Source organism: Haliotis asinina, chromosome 1 (assembly GCF_037392515.1).
Source record: "Haliotis asinina isolate JCU_RB_2024 chromosome 1, JCU_Hal_asi_v2, whole genome shotgun sequence".
Taxonomy (NCBI): Eukaryota; Metazoa; Mollusca; class Gastropoda; order Lepetellida; family Haliotidae; genus Haliotis; species Haliotis asinina.
The window spans coordinates 72605234-72619691 of NC_090280.1; positions in this window are offsets into that span (position 1 = coordinate 72605234).

Consider the following 14458-nt stretch of genomic DNA (forward strand, 5'->3'; position numbering starts at 1 on the left):
TTGCAGACATACTGAACAGAGAACTTACCTTACCTATTGAAAGAGTCACCTTGTGGAGTGATTCAACAACAGTGCTGTCTTGGCTGAAATCTGATTCGTGCAGATATAAAGTATTTGTTGGAACCAGGGTTGCAGAGATTCAAACTCTGACCAACGTTGCAGATTGGCGGTATGTGAACACGAAAGATAACCCTGCTGATGATCTTACTAGAGGCAAGACGCTGGAGGAGCATGCAAATTCTTCTGCTTGGCAGAATGGTCCATCCTTCCTTCAACAATCACCAGACGAGGGGCCGCCTGACATAGTAATGAGTACCTCCATCAAGGACACAACCGGCGAAGTGAAGACTACGTTTTGGGCAGTTACCATGACCGAAAGCCCTACAATTCCAGAAGTGAGCAAGTGCAGTAACTGGAGTAAGTTTGTGGCAGATACCATGCAGATCCTTAACGGGGCGGCCAAAGACACGCAAGTATCGTTTGACTGGATCAAAACAGAGATGTTAGTATTTCGTAAGGTCCAGTGTGACTCCTTTCCAGAGGAACTCAGTGCACTTCAGTCTCATAAGAAGTTACCAACCGACAGTCGACTTGCTCAGTTGGATCCTGTTCATGATACTGAAAACAATGTTATCCGTGTTGGGGGGAGACTGCGGAGAGCAGAATCTCTGAGTTGTGATGCTGAACATCCTGTTGTATTGGATCCTCATCATCAGATCACTCAACTTATAATCAAAGATTTTGATGAAAGACTGTTGCACTATGGTGCTGAGTGAATTTTGGCCGAAATCCGGCGAAAATTCTGGGTTCCACGTGGCAGAGAAGCCATTCGTCAACATCAGCGTAAATGTGTCACCTGCAGAAAGAGCCGAGCTCAACCTCAACTTCCCAAAATGAGTGACCTACCTCCTTCACGGTTACAGTTGTACAAACCTGCCTTTTACTCCACAGGAGTGGTTTGTTTTGGTCCAGTGGCAATCAAGATAGGACGACGCACAGAGAAAAGATGGGGAGTGATCTTCAAGTTCATGACAACACGTGCAGTGCACCTTGATTTACTAGACAGTATGAGTGGAGAGGCCTTCCTGATGGCGTTCCGGCGCTTTGTGGCTCGTCGTGAACTCCTCTCAGATTGCGGCAGCAATTTCAAAGGTGCAGAACGAGAGCTGCGAGAAACTTGGTTGACCATGGAACCCAGTCTGACTAACCAACTAGCTGGGTGCAATGTAAAGTTTCAGTTTAATCTTCCATATGCTCCACACTTCGGTGGAGTGAGGGAGAGGGAAATCAGGTCTGTCAAGGATGGACTGAAGGTGGCCTTGGGTGATCAGTCAGTAACGGAATCTGTGCTTCAGACGGTGCTGGTCGAGGTTGAAGGAATACTCAATTCAAAGCCACTAGGCTATGTGTCTACTGATGCCAAAGATGTTGACCCTATAACTCCTAACATTCTCTTGATGGGACGAGAATTTTCTAAAAATTGGTAACTTTAGGCTTAAATAATTATAAACAAAGTCAATCTCAATGTTACATCATCAATTGGACGAACAGGAACGATCATCGCAACGGCGGTAAACAAACACGTTCACATGCATCATGATGCCGAAGACAATGTGCCATCCTTTTGATATATACAACTATTTTATCTGGAATTAATTACATGGTGTGAATTGGTGAATATTATTGTCTCTGCACAGAAATTACCATATTTAGCGAGTTTGTTTTGATCTTGTTTGATAAACCTTCCAACATTCACAATGTTGACAGCCTTAGGTGACCCGAAAGGGCGTGGCCAAACCCGCGTTTTTTCTAAGTGACAAGACACGAAGGATCTTTTAAAAATACGCTCTCATAAGCAGAATCTGAACTCATATACACTGAAAGAAAACGACTCAGTACCTATATAATGCAGATCATGAAACAATATCACAATATTTGTAATTGTACCCACCCTTGATGAAACCGGAGGCACGTACACGGCAAGACACTCGTGGAGGTAAAATATAAACGAGTTGGAAAACGACCATTGATACATTTTCTAAAGTGATTCAAATTCCCGTAAGGTTTATACTATACACCAGAATTACCTTTCAATCATCTTCAATTATTTACTGTTAGTTGTGTTCAATAGCAGTTGTCATTTGGTGCTTGTGTTGTAGTATTTTTCTTTCTCAAGTTAGTAGCCGATGCATTGATCTTTAGTTTAGCAAATCCGAAGTCGATGATTTTCGTCTTTGTGAATCAGTATTTATTTTACACATTAAAACAGCTAAACATCACATCTTTTGTTCAAGAATTTGGAGCAAAATTGAAATTGTTCTGTCACTTCAAAAAGCAGAGCTTTCGGAGTTAAATTCTACCCACTGTACTGCATGTAATGTTTCAGATCAAATTGTTTGACGTGTTTACTTGTATGAAAAAATCATGTCATGTGACTCAGTCCGTGTTTCATACAGCTTTTAGATAATGCACTAGTGCACCCTGAACTGCAAAATGTACCTCATATTTATGGCCATGCTTTTACCTACTTGCACACTGTCTATGTTCATATTTTACTGTTAAAACAGACCTCTGGGAAACAGATTGATGATCCAAACTCTTGGAGCAATGATTACACTGACAGTGATTGAAAGAGAGACTCATTTCTTTCATGTGATGAAATTTTATGAAGTAATATGAAATTATCATACCAGACCCAGTGATGTTGTGAATATGGAATATCAAAACTACAGGTGACAGATAATGAATTGAATATACGACAAAATGTTATGGATGTCAACTTCTTTATTGTTTTCACAACGTTTCTGGGCTATTCCTTGCCCCTTCGTCAGGTCACCTGAAATCACCCACCCTCGTATCAACGCCTTATGCTGAAATTAGTTCAGAAGGCTAAAAGTTAACAATAGATGACAATACAAGTTAAAAACAGGCTATAGATCGCCAACAACTGAAGGTAGATCACCATACAAGGAACCATGGGGACTTACAGTACATTGGCATGGTCCCTAGCCGGATTTACACCTCGTAGATGAATATATGTAAGTTGTTGTTTGTGCCACTGTAAGTACGAATATTATATGCGAGAAAATAATTAGTTGTGGTATGAATGAATATATTTTAGTCAGATTCATGATTTCACAGTACCTAAAAATCTTGTTAAATATTTCATTGTCCCTTTGAATGACATTTAAACGTGAAATACAAACTTACTCTGATAAATGTTGAGTTAGAGACTCACCGTGTTCGAAGATGTTATCCTTTCACAGACACACTGACGGTTACTGAGCTTTGAGGATATTCCTTGTCACATCTGATTGGTTAACCCGGTACAAGCCGCTCGTCGTTGATCAGCAAATCAATATAGGACAATACGTCGACCAAGAAGCAATAACAGTTCCAGTATACAATAAGTTAGCAAAGGATTCAGATCATAAAGATAGTAAACTACTTGCTTGCCATCATTGCTGTGATAACGGTCGGCAATTCTTAAGGGAAATATCAATCACCAATCTTCCAGAAACGTTGTATCAGTCAGTTTAGGAGAGTTGGGGTGTTAGTGCGTCTCAATAAAAGATTATAAAATAAACATGTCTAAAGAATTCTGGATTAAATCGAGCTGTTTACAATTTGGACTCTCGAAATCTCTGAGTGCATTTCTGTCCGGTTACAAAATATAAGCACGGATCACTGTTTGGGCTCGCCATGTGCGTCATTAAACAAAAAAATTCTTCTTGGGTTGAATTGGGCATAGGCAGACCTCGTCATTGTTTCATACGTGTGGGTTCTCTTGTGCCACAGATAGTCCAGCACAGAGTATCCGACCAACGGTATCAGCGGTAATCAGTCACCGCTAAATCCGTTGACTTTCCGTACAACCGTACATGCTTCCAAATGTTTCTGGTGACAACTCTGCACGAGGTCGCATGTTATGATTTGTTGCATTCCAACAAGAAGTCTGTGATGTCGGTTAATGCTGAGACATGCCCTATGAAGACGGTTCGTCATTTAGAAGGTAAAGCTACTCTGTTTGTCCTTTATGGTTGATTTAAGACTGCTAGGTGTAATTTTAAAATGAAAACTGACAAGCTTTGCCTTCACGCTAGCACGACAGATAAGCGTTTTAACATCGCACTCTTTGGAGCACAAGGCGTGAAGTCACCTTTTTCCTGGAAATTGCTTGGAATCGTCCAGTTGAGGGACAGGTTGTGTAATGAACAAAATAAGACATTTGCAACAACACAATTTGCTTTATTTCCAGTACGGTTCCTGCATGTAACAAGTATGTAACCAGTTTGTAACAAGTAACATAAACAGATCGCAAAATACACAGTTTATACTGTGAGCAACTGCAGCTATTTGATTTTCTCAGTGTAAGTAAACTTAGTCTCAGTGTATTTCGTTACACTCCACCTCTGAGTCTAACAAAACCTAGTAGAAGGTCGCGTCAGGTAACCTTTGAGCGACCAATGACCGTCCAATCAAACGCGAGACGGTTAAATAGATTTAACCAATCAGACAACGGCTACTATTTAGGAATCGGAGGAACTGACACAGATCTCTCCACAAACAAAAATCCGCATATAACACAGTTATTTGACCTGCAGTATATACGCTTTGGGGTTTCTGTTGACATGGTTACGGCTAATATTCCCGCAAGATGACATCCTTGAATATTGCCAAAAGCACTATTTTCAGGGACATTTTACTCACCGTTGTCATGGTTGTACGTACGCCGTGTGCATCACCCGGGAGCGAGTGTACGCTAAATAGCATTCGGAATCGTACGAACCTTTTCGAGATAAAAAGTTCAAAAGGTATGTGCGAATGTGCACTTTCGTGATTTGGTAAGCTGTGTTCTGATTGGTCAGTCTCAAAGGTTACCTGACGCGACCTCCCATAAGGTTTTGTTAGACTCAGTAGTGGAGTGTAACGAAAAGTACTGAGGATAAGTTTGCTTAGACTGTTGATTTTCTCAAAGAATTATTCACCTCCCATTTTGTATCACAATGGACTCACCCCATTCAAGTTATGAACACAAAGTTTAGTCGCCGCTACCTTTATTCATGGAAGTATTTGTCAATTACGACGCTGCTATTCCCAATCTGGGCAAAACGTACCAGCTTTCAATGTGGGAAACCCGGGCACTGGAAGTGGAAGTTGAGGGACTGGGCATTCCGGCGGGGACGGAAATGGACAGGTCAGCGAGCCTGACCACCCGATCCCGTTGGTCACCTCTTACGACAAGCACAGTCGCCTTTTATGGCAAGCATGGATTGCTGGAGGACTGTCCTACCCCGGGACCTTCACGGGTCAACATGGACATGTACTTTCGAAAGGATGTAACAGGACAGAGGGGAGTTCACGTCGCGTATTTACGTGGCTTTGCTCTTTCGGAATCCCCAAGGATGATTTTCGTGGATTCACTACATGTCATGGATATGATTTTACAACCAACATCGTCAGTTTCGACAGGAAAGGAAGGAACAGACAACTCCCACTAGTTCTCATAGCCCCTTCGTCCAAACCCTAGGGTCAACTCAAACTACACTTTGTTTTCAGGGTCTACAGGGTTTCCCAAGCTTGGTTTCCCAAATTTTAGCTAAATCACCATCTAACATGGCATTGTGATGTGCGGGATTGTCAAGATCTAACTGCTTTATTTATTTATTTTTTTTGACATTGCTGCAAAACGTCGTTGTCTGTGTGAAATTCTTTGTCTTAAAGAATGTTAATGTTCGTGTTAAGCGCTGACTGTCTAAGGTTTCTGTGGATCGCTAATAATAATTCCCGTCGGAAGTTCGGACTTCAGCGTAGAGCGTTTATTTCATCAATTGGGAGTGTCTCAAACTCCGGAGGGAGTTTGTGAAATTGTAGCCACTCTGGAAATATATGTTACTAAAAAAATATTTTATGTGCGCTTCACTGTTTAATATCATTTTGTTACAAGGTATAAACAATTTTATTTAACATGTTCAAGATGATTCACACCACCCTCGTTTATCATAGGATATGTTAGTCCAAATCTTGATAATTTTGTTGATTTAAAATGATTGTCTGTGCGCTTACGTTTCAAGATTTGTACTTCCCAGGCAGTTGTTTGAAGGGTGGTTTTGCTCCTCGAATCCAAAACAATATGTTCCAGAACGTTGGTGGTCACTGTTTTGAAACACTTGGTAGCAGGTTCAATTTTGATAACCGAAACAGTGAAATAGTTAATCTGAGTGAAATATTTACTTATGAATGAATTTCACTGCCCTTAAATGTCGTAATTAATAGGAGATAAAGGAATTCTGCTTTCATTTGTGCGGTCCTCTAGCAGTTGATTTGAGACCGGTAAATGAAACATTTTACCGGTCTTAAAAAGGACCGCACAAATGAAAACAGAATTCCTTTATCTCCATTCTAGCACGACTGACACGTGAAATCCGGTCACTTTCTCGCGCAAGAACACAGAGTTGTGATCGAACATTTTTTCCAGGAATCGTCCAACTCAAGAACAGAATGTGCAAAACATTTTCAAAATACAATGACTTTATTTTGGATGCTCAAACAACTTGTTTGTGTCACTTGTGTATAGAAACAATGCTGTTACTCACATAGTTTACAACTAAACAAGTTTATACTATTATATACAGTTAAAAACTCACCTCATCCCCAAGGCATATTACTATAGACTCGCCCATGACCTACAAGTAGGATGACTGTCAAGTGTAGTCGCTTCAAACTTTCAAACTTACTCACGGAAGTGATTACTGATCAACACTTTGCCGTTTTCATTTTGGAGAATGGCGTTTCTGTGCGGCCGATGAATCGGTTTCGTAGCACAATAAGCTCTGATAGTTTTTCTCTAGCCTCAACAGCTGCTTGTGATATGAGTCGTACAGTGGTAGACCGAACACAGTGGTTTGTGTACTGCTTACTAATTAAGACCAAATTTAGTAGAAATTAGCTTCATCATTATTTTTTGAGCATGTTATGGCATGTTTTGTGGTATACCAAACATCGTCACTTTCAGAGACATATTTGCGTGGTTGTTGGAAAAACGCGTTATTTTAAGGATTCAGTTTGGAAATAAAATGTCTAGACAGGACAGGGCAGGACAGGACAGGACATAGAAGGTTACCGGTGGCATAGATGCGGTTTTTAGCATATTCTTAATCCCCGATACCACCAGGGTGTTTTAGTGGCCTCGCTGTGAGTCACAGTAATAAACTCGCAGCCAACATCATCAACTACTACAGCAAAAGTATTAAGAGATAGCTCCGTTTGATTCTCACATCCCCTGCTCCCAAATCCCAAGCCAAACTTTGCTTTGAAGATCAAAAGGATTATCAATGTTTTTGACCAAATCCCCTCCGTGATGTTTGACATTGTCAAGACTAACCGCTTTGCTTTTCTGAGCATTGCAGTAAAAACAGTATCGGCACAGTGAAACTCTCTGTCTTGAAGGATGTTTATGTTCATATCGAGCGGTGGCCGACGAAGATGTCTGTGATTTGCGACCCGGATTGTGACATATGAAGACTTTGAGTAAAAGTTACCTTCGCTGTTCCGGACCTCTGCATAGAACTGCTTTAGAACATAAAACAACTCTTCGACGATGAGAGTCTAGAAATCTGGCGATTGTCGATGTAAACATTCCCTTTCAACATTTACAAACACGCGAAATCATACAATTACATCATGATCATACATCACAGGCCAATACGACTTGTTAGTTACCCATCCATGGTGGAACTGCTAAAGCAGCACTCAGCAAAGCTGGGACACCACAATTCCCTACATTGATTTTATAGTGAGTGTAGGGTTACGCCACACACAGCAATATTCCAGCTGTATATGGCGACGGTCTATAAATAATCGAGTCAGGACCAGACAATCCAGTGATCAACAGCATCTGCGCAATTGGGAACCGATGACCTGTCACCCAAGTCAGCGAGTCTGACCACCCGATCCCTTTAGTCGCCTCTTACGACAAGGACAGTCACCTTTTGTGGCAAGCATGGGTTGTCGAAGACCTATTCCATCCCGGAGCTTCACAGCAGGTATAATTAAGTCACATGAAATCAAAATAAGTATCGGTTAAACCTACGTGGTGGTCAGTTCAGATTTGAAGGAGTCATTTTAAGACCTTACCATACATTAACTATGAACTCGTGAATATTTAAATTAAGGCGAAAATCCGCATTTTGTATCTTTGTGAAGAAAGCGTTATTGAGAAGCTTTGTATACAATTTTTGTATTGAGGTATGACAGCTTAATGTAATGACCGAATGTGTAACTCTAGAACTCCCATGAAATGTCCACACTGTCAGTGAATGAATGAAATCAGGAAAAAATGCTTGATGTGTGGAGTGTATGAAGCGTTCGTAAAAGACAAAATCCGCCACTCTTTATAGCCAAACGGATGTGTATACTAAAGAAAGAAATGTAACTGTGCATAACGTAAAATTGTTTTGAAAAGGTTATTTGATAAGGTGTAAAAATAACCCGAAATAAGCATGTACCAATACACTTTTCATGAATTTTGATTTCGTACTTTTTGACACCTAGGATTTATACACCTGATATTGAAAATTAAAGAACCGTTTGCTATTCTCTTGCCTCTGAATATTGAGGAAAACATGTCATTTTCCACGTAAACTGCGCACGTCATGCCACGGCTTACAGGAAGTCTGTGGCGTCTTCTGGGGACTGGAATGGCCCCAAATGAAGTGATCCCATCGATTCCAAACTATGCTGATCTCATCTCTATAGAGGTGGTTTCAACATAATGAAATACGAGAGATTTGCCTCGGACCGGCAACACGAACAACAAGACACCACACTCGGTTGGCACATCTAATGATTCATACTCATTCCATACTGTCAGTTTGACTACTCAAACCATTCCAGGCTTACGTCTGATCAGTTCCAGGACGAATCAGACGAATCAGATAATCCCTTACGACATATCCACGCCATATCTATAACATGCGACATAAACACCCCGTCTAGTCACCTACGACATATCCACGCCATATCTATAACATGCGACATACACACCCCGTCTAGTCACCTACGACATATCCACGCCCTGTCTAATCACACAGAACACAACTACACCCCGTCTTATAAATATGACATATCCACACCCAGGTTAAGGATACAATACATTCCCACATTTCTGATCATGTAAGGGGCGGTTGGGTAGCCCAGTGGTTAAAGCGTTCGCTTCTTACACCTCGGTTCGATTGGCTTCGTGGGTAAAATGTGTAAAAAGGCGTAAAACCACACTCACTTACTCACTCTGATCATGTATCTAATATCTATTCGTAAAATCACAAAGCATTTAGAAGGTTATCTGTGTATCAAACATTATCAAATAGTTGATGGATCAAGCTGCACAGGATCAAAAGGTTGATATATCGAAATACAATAGACGAAATGGTCGATGTATCCAACTGCACAGGATCAAATGGTTGATACAGTGTTCCCAGAAATTATTGAGAAAATCTTTGGTTTTTTTCTAATGATGCTAAGATTGGAAAAAGGGCTTTCACTATGCACTAAGCATACTAAATAAGGGAGACAACTCTTGAAGGCTTAGAAGGCAGCTCATTACGTCAAGAGTAATCCCCCTTGTCTGAGCAGACGGCTTCCTGTGTTGACATGGCAGAATTTACAGCAAGAGAGAAAAGAAAGCCCATTCTAGATGATTTTGAAAGGGGTGAGGCTGATGCTAAAGTGTTAGCTTGTAGACATGGTATTCCTCTGTCTACAGTATACAGAACTTTGAAGAATATTCAAACAGGAACCGGGATAGAGCACAAAGCAGGGGCAGGTCGGCCTAGGAAATTCAGTGTTGTGGATCGCCGAAGACTTGGGCAGATTGTGAGTAGGGGCAAATTGAAAAGTGTTGAGAACATCAGAAATGAAATGATTAGCAGAGGAAGTCCTCAGGTATGCAATGAAACAGTTAGGCAGGAATTACAGAGACTTAATTGGGTGAAAAAACGTGGAATTCCCTCGCCGTTGATGAAAGATGCACAAAAGGAAAAACGTTTAAACTGGTGTCGGGCTCATGAAAATCAAGATTGGGATAATGTTTTCTTTTCGGATGAAAGTTCTGTTTGGCTTTTCCCTACTTGTGTGAAAATTTGGACCAAAGATACTGTCAAACCTATCTACCAGCGACAAAAACATAGCCCGAAGTTTCACATGTAGGGTGGCATATCGGCTCGCGGAGTGACGCCATTGTGTGTTTTCACGGGAAACTTGACAAAAGAAAGATACGTTGACATTCTAAATGGTCACCTTCTTCCGACAGCACAAACATTCTATGAAGATGATTGGATTTTCCAGCATGATAATGACCCAAAACACACTGCGCGCTACACAAAACAGTGGTTGTCGGGCGAAAATGTTCAAGTTCAAGGACCTAAACCCAATTGAGAATGTGTGGGGAGTCATGAAGGACAGAATAAACCAAAAGGGACTGAGAAATATTGAAGATATGAAGGCCGAGGTGGTCCAATATTGGGATACCCTGTCACACGATTACCTACAAACTTTGATGGGTAGTGTGCCTAGGCGTATTCAGGCATGCATTGCTGAGCGAGGAGGTCTAACAAAGTACTAAAACAAGACTGAGACTGTAAAAGGATGATGTTTTAACATCTTTATGTAAGTAAAACGCCAGAAGTTAATAAACGTAATGAGTTACATGACGCAACATGATTCTCAATAATTTCTGGGAATACTATATATCCAGCAACACAGAATCAAATGGTTGATGTGCCAATCTTTCAAAGAATCAAATTGTTGATGTATGAAACTGCACAGGATGAATGGTTGCTGTATAAAACTGTACAGGATGAAATAGTTTTTGTATAAAACGGCACAGGATCAAATAGGTGATGTATCTAACCGCACAGGATCAAATGGTTGACGTGTCAAACCGCTCAGGATCAAATGGTTGATATATGAAGCTGCACAGCATCAGATGGCTGATGTAACAAACTGCAAAGTGTCAACTGGTTGAAGAAATGTAGTAGTAACACACACCTCTGCATGTAATATTCGTTGCAAAACCTGCAAACTGTTGGTGTAATATCTACACATATGAGCATTGATATCAATATAAACGTGCATACGTATGACCCCGTGTGAAACGAGGCATACTGAACGCTAATCTGTTAGAGTCTCCTTGGCCTCACACACTGTAAACTACACATTCACACTATTATATGCATATTAAGTCTCCACTTCAATCATACAACATGTGCGATCTATCGACATAGAGACATTAGTTAAATAATAGCGACATTGCCCATTGCTTACTGTGATTACCCGTCGCGCTTAAAATCCGAGTTCAGTTCCACACATGATTACACAGAATGAGGCACACTCTTGCAGTCTGATTGATTAGCCAACTCATGCACAAACTTTAAACCAATCCAATTTGCTTATTTACATTTTTTGTCTTGAATGCATGTACGCAGGCCACCTGGATGTACAGAAATCGATGAAATAAGCAACTTGTGACTACGTTTCCTGGGTTTATCGTTCCTGCTTTCTTTTGTATGAGTATGTGCCGTGAATCCAACTGGCATGTGGTGATGAGTAGATTATAAGAGACTTAACAATAGGATTGAACTATTTACGAAGTGCATGCCCACCATCTACGTCAAAACCTGCTGCACATTGTGTTTGTAACAAAGCATCTTTCATCACCACAGCGGATGATTAATTAACATTCAAAAATCGATAAAAGACTTCGGGAAGTCTTCTTTTTCAAATCTGATCGACAAGAGGAGCAATAGGTCAAAGAACAGTTTCATACTTATGGTAAGCGAGGGTGAGAGAGAGGAGATGGGTGAGTGTGGAGAAGATAATGCGTTAATTGTTACACTCGAACCAACTTGACATTGACCTGGCTGTGTTTCAGTGATACCTCTGTACATTATTTACATCGAGCAGTCAACCGTTACAAGCGTTGACAAATACATATCACTCTTCCGTCTGTATAGCTTAGAGCAACAAGCGCTGATGGCCATACGATCGTTTGTCCCGTGCACGGATAAATATTGTATGAGTGTCTTTCGGGTGCTGACCTTTCCAACTGTGATTGTATTAAGTAAATCCCCAAATGCAGCCGTGTCTACCTGACTTTAGGTACAATGCATTAAAGGAGAATATTAGATAATTGCAATAATTTGCTTGGTGAAAGATATAGTCATCGGAAATGTATACTTAAAGTTTCAATTACAAATTGAAGTCTTAATCGCGAAAACAGTGTCTGTTATCTGAGCTTCGGCTATAATGCATATTCCGCTGGAAGTCACATGACCTTTCCGCTGGTGACGTCAAATATTGCTCGAGTCCAAAGAACAGGCTCGACAGTAATACTAGCTGTGTTGTTTCTGTGGTGAGGTGTTATGCAAAAATAAGGTGTCATGTTCAAATCCGTAAGTGCGTGTGCTTGAGGGTTGTTTGTGCTACTGTATGATGGTTGTTACACTATGTTTGTTTACTAGAGGTGTGCCATTCCAATGTCATCTTGGTTTATATTCTCGCGTTATTGTGCCTCACAGGCCTAAAGAGGCAGGGCTCTTTACCAGGGTGTGACACAATGTAATAAACAATTTTCTTCTTCAGAATGAGAATCAATCAACTTTACCCAGCAAGCCTAAACGCGCTTATTATAAACAAATACCAAAGACGAAACAGAAACAAAGCCGATTTGGTACAACAAAACGAATTCCGACCAACGTACGAAAAAAATAAACTTATTGCATTGTTTGTAAGACGTGAATAAGTGCCGACAGCGTAAAACGTTAGGATGAACAAAACTGCTCCTGGAGAGCAATTAGTACTTCATGAATTAGTACTTCAACTCCATGAAGTTTATATATCACAATTTGGCACTTTAACAATATCATTGAACCGATAAAACAGTTGTTTATATGGCGAACTTACGAAAAGAGAAATGTTCTTCAAAGATGTCCATCTTAGATAAACATTTCTAATGCATTTATCTTGTAAAAGCGGTTATTCATGTATAAATACATTTATTATAATTGTTAGCCACCATTTCAAGCTCTTCGTACTCAACAAATATCTGTGCTATAGTACCTGTATCATGGGCCTGTGGCCCCCCTACAAAATAAACACAATCTGACGAACTTACCAGTCTGTATTCCCGAGTTTTCCGATGTTTACATTAAGTGGTCAAGATGTTAAAATTGTAACTTATTATAGCTACCTTTGTGTTCTGTTCTCATCATCAGTGAAGTGGTCAAAATCCCTCAAAGCTAGTAAAGTAATGAGCTCAATGTATAGATTATGTCATAATAGTAAACATATTTCATTCACATTTGCATGTAAAACATTTATAGTAATTATAAATAAAAAATAATGATAATATTCATGTTATATTTGGTTTACAGGCCCTGCCGTATGTTTTGTATTCACTAATAATATGTGAGATATATTTCTGACATGTGAAATTTTCTCAACCTTTACTTTTATTTTGCTCGTCTGGAGTAGTAGTGAGGAGACGATACGCCAGCCTTCAAGGGGCAGCAGCATTTCAGAAGGAATCAGCGCCAAGGGACAGAAGACAACGTTGGGGCAGAGTGGGTCCTGTATTGATGACAGTTCAAGAACGAGGACCCTGTTTAGAACTGGTCTTCAGCAACCCATACTTGTCGTGAAAAGGCGACTAAGGAGATAGGATGGTTAGGTTCTTAGTCTTAGCTGACACACCTCATCGTATTCCTATTGCGCATCTTAGATGCTCATGGCGCTGATCACTGGATTGTCTGGTCTGGAATTATTTACAGACCGCCGACATCTCCCTGGAATATTGCTGAATGCAGCGTTAAACAAAAATAGGCAACAAATCCCCAACCAACCAACCAAACAAACAAACCAAATAAAAAAAACAGCAAATGAACAAACAATAGACATCACCCAATATGAGAAAATCTGCAGATGTTTTACTTCATATCTATTCATATGTTTTACTTTCCCTGAGTGTCTACTTTGAAAGTGAGCTAGAAAAGAATTGGTATCTGTGAGAGATACTTGTGATGTTCATTTTCAATAATGCAGCTTGCCCTCAACATTTTCAGGAATGGAAATACAGACATATGGAACGATAATGGAGTTTGAGAGAACATTGTTGACATGCACACTTCTCTGTTTCTCTTCTTTACTGTCTGATATTTGTGGTATCAATTGTAAATTGGCAGACGTTTAGTCCACGAGAGGGCGATCTAAGTTGGACCCATTTAATTTGAACGATGCAGTTTCACATTAGCTGTACAATGTATGAATTCCATAACTGGTGCCATTCCAAAAACTTTGGTTTAGATGGAATTGTTTTAGATGGAATGGTAATTGAGCGGAAATATGTTTACATAGATATGCAAGAAATTCTGACATCGGACAAAGTCACGTACACAAGAAAATC